Source organism: Ochotona princeps, unplaced genomic scaffold (genome assembly GCF_030435755.1).
Source record: "Ochotona princeps isolate mOchPri1 unplaced genomic scaffold, mOchPri1.hap1 HAP1_SCAFFOLD_201, whole genome shotgun sequence".
NCBI lineage: Eukaryota > Metazoa > Chordata > Mammalia > Lagomorpha > Ochotonidae > Ochotona > Ochotona princeps.
Genome location: NW_026697563.1, coordinates 15,490 through 20,652, shown reverse-complemented (window position 1 = coordinate 20,652; position 5,163 = coordinate 15,490).

Below are 5,163 nucleotides of genomic sequence, written 5' to 3'. Positions count from 1 at the left end.
GGCCCCTTGCTCCTTCCTTGGAGGAGCAGAAACTTGCCCACCAGGCCAGACCTACACCTTGACTTTCATTGTCCCAATGATTGCATCATGGCCTTGGAGAAGCAACTGCTGCTTTCAGAGAACAATGGGACCTTTTCTGACAGGACACTTAAAGCGCTGACTTGTAATTGTAATCCAATCAAGTCCTGTGGCTTCCTGAAGCTGTGCTTACTAAGTACAGAGGAAAGTGTCCCACAGAGTGGCAGCCAGTGACTCATTCAGAGATGGCAGGAACCCCAGTAAGCGGCCCAGTCAAGACCCATCCCTCACCAGGAGACGGGGGGGGGTGGGAGGCCAAGCAGGGAGCCCTCAGGCATCGAAGCACCTGCCAGCGGCTCCCTGGCAGGCTTTGGGGTCCTCCAGCCATGGGAGGTGACCCCAGCAGGTGAGCAACAACTCAAATCCTCCTGTCACCCCAGGATGAGCCGTAGTGTGGCCAGTCTGGGGCAGATGCGGCAGTGGGCGGGGCAGGGGAGCCCTGGGGGATCCCGCAGCAGGCAGGAGGGGCTTGGCCCAGGGCTGACCTGGCCAAACACACCAGCATGGGCACAGCGATCACATTGGCAACATTGTCCGAAGGACTCACTGGAATCCTCATTCGATGGGGTAATCTCTGGTTCAAGTCCCACCGGCTCCACTTGTGGTCCAGCTCCCTGTTAAGTAGTGGAAGGCAACCCAGCTAGCTGGGGCCCTGCACCTGTGTGGGAGACCTGGATGAAGCTCAGGGATCCTGTCCCAGCCCTGGCTTTGTGGCCATTTGGGGAGTGAACCAGCAAACGGAAAATCTCTAACTCTTTCAATTAAATAAAGCTTTAAAAAGCAAAGCAGCTCGAGCGGCTGCGCTAGGCTCCGCTGACCTGAGCTCTGTGTGTGGCCCCACAGGGGCCTGCAGGCACCCAGTGAAACGTGGCCACTTCCTTCTGCTTTCCAGCGGTCAGGGGGAGCCAGGTTTTTTCCAGTGATTTGCCTCGTGGTTTCTCAGTTCTTGGCTCCTTCTGCTTCTCCGAGGCTCACTTCACATCTTTTGTATTTGCAGCCATGGCATCCCTGGCCTTCCCGCAGTGCCTGCCCGCCCGCCTGCCCGCCTGGGCTGGGCCCCGGAGCTGCAGCTGTGAGGCAGCAAGCGCTGTCCCTGGAGGCGTGCTGCTGTGGCCGGAGGCCAGCTTGGGGACAGCAGCTGCAGTGCCATCAGAGCCGGCCCAGGCCAGAGCTGAGCTCTCCTGCCACCCCCAGCCCTCATTGCCCTCCAGTCAACCCCACTCCGGCCTCCGACTCGGTGTCCTGGGTGCACACATTGCTTGCTGCCTCCCAAACACCTCCTGGCCAGTTCTGCCACAGTCAACCTGTGCACATGCTCAAACAAAGAAGTGTGGCTTTCTCCAGCCTGCAGCTCACAGCAGCAGCCAGCCATGCTACCGGGCCAGCACACCCTGAGGGGACGGAGTGGCCGAAAGTAACCAGGACTTTGGGTGCAGGAGGGCGAAGACCCATTCTAGGTGTGAACAGGCTGCTGGCTGGCCCCTGGGAATGCTGGCCAGGAAACTGTCCCACCCCCGACGCTCCTGTCTGGCTCCGGGCGAAAGAAGGGAGTCAGGTGTGGCGAGAGCAGCCTCACTTACCTTCGGAAGTACTGCGGTCCCAGGTGCCTGGCCCCCACAGCCCCAGTCAGACACAATCTCTGACAGGCATTTACAGGTCGTGTGAGGCGAGGGCCTGCAAAAGCAGGCTACTTACTGAGTTACCACTTCCTATTTCAAAGTTACGCCTATCTGCCCAATCGCCAATGGTTAACCATGTACATCCTGTCGGTGATAAAATGATCCCTGAGAAGCGGGCCAGCAGGCTGAGGCCAGGGGCTGCCCCCAGCCTGACGGTCCCCCCAGGAGCCCGCTGCACAGGCCGGGAGTCCGTTGGCAGGACTGGGAGTGGAGCCAGGGGCCCCAGAGATGCTGGGGACCCCAGGAGCCCTGCTCTCAGCTGACAGGCCTGGGAGCCCATGGACAGGGCTGGGAGCAGAGCCCAGAGCTACCGTGAGCCCCGCCCTCAGCTGCTCAGCTGAGGCAGGAAAGCCACGACTAGGGTGCCTGAAGACTCAGGTGTGGGTGCCCATGTGGTTGAACCCAGAGAGCAGAGGGAGTCCCGAGTCACAGGCATTGCCGTCTGAGGCTGGGAGCCAGCATCAGGGATCACGACAGGGTGTCCAGCAAAGAGATGCGGCCAATGCCACAAGCAGGCCTGGACCGACCCGGGTGTGTGACAGCAGGTCTGACCAACCACAGCTCCATCGGTCTGCCTTAGCCCTATCCACAGAAGCCTGATGAACCCTGTCTATCCCTGAGCCCAGTGCAGGCTGGCGCTGGCCCCCTAGGACTTGGTCGACAAGAGCGAGCCCTTGGCGGAACCCGCTGCTGCCCATCTCCCAGCTCGTGCCCCGGTCCCTGGTCCAAGGCTGCCTGTTCTATTGGCTGGCACATCTGGGCAGTGCCTGGGATTACAGGGCCCCAGTGCCAGGATTCTTTGGCTGCTCTGTGGGTACAAATCCCTCCCCCTCCCCTCCTACCCCGAGGCCTGTGGGACCCAGCCCTCCTACTGCTCCAGGAAGGAGCCCTGCGGTGGGAGCTCAGTGTCCCTGACAGCACTGCACACAGGGTGGGCAGCGCGGGGAGGCCATCCTTCTCCCTCAGCCCCACCACGACGACGCATCTGCTGCTTCCTGGCACTCAGGGGCACCAGGAGCATGTGCCCAGGGCACGCGGCCCTGTCCTTCCTGGTCTGTCCTTGTCTCACAGACAGGGCCTTTCACATGAGGGGACGAGGTCATGCCTCCCTCCACACATCCTCAGCCCTGTGCATGGCCTGCCCAGGGACAGAGAGGGGCAGAAGGAGCTGGGGCTTCGCTGCACGCTGCCAACGAACAGTAGACAGAGGCGGCATGCTGAGCATGGACCATGGACACATCTGCCCTGGACCAGACATTCTTGGCATGGGTGGACCAACCACCAAAGGCAAGGGGAAGGAGAAGCTCCCTCAGGAGTGGCCTATTCCATCTGCCCTCTCTCGCCAGGGGAAGTGAGGGGACAGGCCCGTCCCCACCTCCATCCGCGCTGTGCTTCTGCTCATGGGGCCAGGTATCCCCAGCCCCCCATCTCAGCATGAAGTCCACAGCACAGTGTACACATCCTAAGGGGCCCAGGCCCCCGCTGTCCTCTCTCCAGGGGACCCTCACTTGGAGAGCTCAGACAAAGCCTTCCTCACACTGAAACCTGCCTGCCAACCAGGACAGTGCGAGGAACATCACAAGTCCAGGGCTGATGCTGTCGAATGGCAGCTGAAACTGCCCTGCTGCATCCCTGCTGCCCTGCTTCTGCTCCAGCTCCCTGCCTGTGGTCCGGGAGGGAGCAGGGAAGGACCCAGTGCTGGGACCCTGCACCCATGTGGGAGACCAGGAGGAAGCTCCTGATTCTTGCCCTGGCCACTGTGGCCATCTGGAGGATGGACCGTGGATGCAAGATCTCTCTCTCTCTCCCTGTCTCTATGTAACTGTGACTCTGCAATAAACAAATCTTGAAAAAAGAAGAAACAGCAAGTGCCGCAGGACACAACCTCACGCTCTCCAGGAACTGCTTCCCTTCCGGCGGCTGATGACGAAGCAGAAAGTGCATCGGGGCTGGAGCTGTGGTGCCGTGGGTGAAGCCGCTACCGGCGATGTCTGCATCCCACAGGGGTGCCAGTTCAAGACTAGGCTGTTCCACTTCCAATCCAGCTCCCTGTCATCAAGCATGGAGAGCAGCAGAGATGGCAGAAGGCGGAGGAGAACAAGTGCATGAGGTTCCCAGCAGCTGGGTCAGTGCGAAGCCCAGCTGTGAGGACAGTGGGTGTTAGGGGCTACAACAGGGGGGCGCTCAGACCAGCCAGTTCACCCGGGCTGCAAAGGCAGTCCCTTCTCCTGAGGGCCTGGGGACACCAGCCACAGCAGAGAGGGGAAGGGACACTAAGGGAGTGCTGCTCCTTGTATGAGTGAACAGACAGTAAGAGCAGGCAGCAGGGGCCGGCTCACAGTGCTCCGGCCAGCCCTGGGATGCACGGCTCCTTCTCCCGGCTGCGGAGATCTGAGCTCAGTGCGGTTTGGGTCTGCCCTGTGTGCTCACAGCCTCCGGTTTCCTCTATGTCACAGTAAAGAGGTAACTTACAGATGATGTCAGCAGAGTCCCCAGAAGCAACACAGCACATCTGATGGATGGCATTACCCTGGGGTTTTTGCAAACGTCTGCCAGACTGCAGGTTGGGGCCCTCCGCTCACTGAACGCCCCACACACAGGCGGTCCACCTTGTGCATATACCTTGGTGATTCAGGGGGGCTGCACAGAGCCGACAGTGGGACACAGAAGGAGGTCCCTCGCTTCGTGCCCTAGGGAACACACACACAGCTGGGGTTGAGCACACCCTGGAGCCAGCAGTCCAGCATGAACACCAATGCCCTGTGTGCCCTCCAAAGGCTCCAGGTGGAGGGGTTCCGTGAGGATGGAGGGTGAAGGGTGCAGGGGGACAGGGACTCCGTGTACCCTCCAAAGGCTCCAGGTGGAGGGGCTCCGTGAGGCTCGTAAGGACATAGGCTCCGTGAGGCCTCCTGGGACTCTGATTGGAGCCTGCTATGTCACTCAGCTTCTTGCTGGTCCTCCCGGGACCAGGGCAGTGTCAGCCTGGCCAGGGTCATCCGATGACAGCTGAGAAGTCAAAACTCACTGAGAGAAAGCTGCTCCCTTGAACTCGTGCACCTAACGCCAAGGAGCCAGAGCAACAGCCGTGTGTGCTGGCCCCAAAGGGCTGCACCTGGGGACAGACATGGGCAGGAAGTGGGATCCAGAGCAATCTCCATTGGTCAGGAAGGGAGAATCAGAATGATGCCGGTGCTTCTCTCTGGACAGGTGCAGGTTAGCCAGGCAGGAACACCTGGCTCAAAGCTGGATAAGCGGGTGAGCCCAGAGGGGACATGGAGGACATGCGCTGGGCAGGCAAGTGAGCACCAGGAGCCCAGAGCCTCTAGGGTGCCCTGCAGTGACCATCCAATTGAGCCCTTGGCGGGTGGACAGCCTACGCCATAGACTTTTGAGTCTACCATGAGAA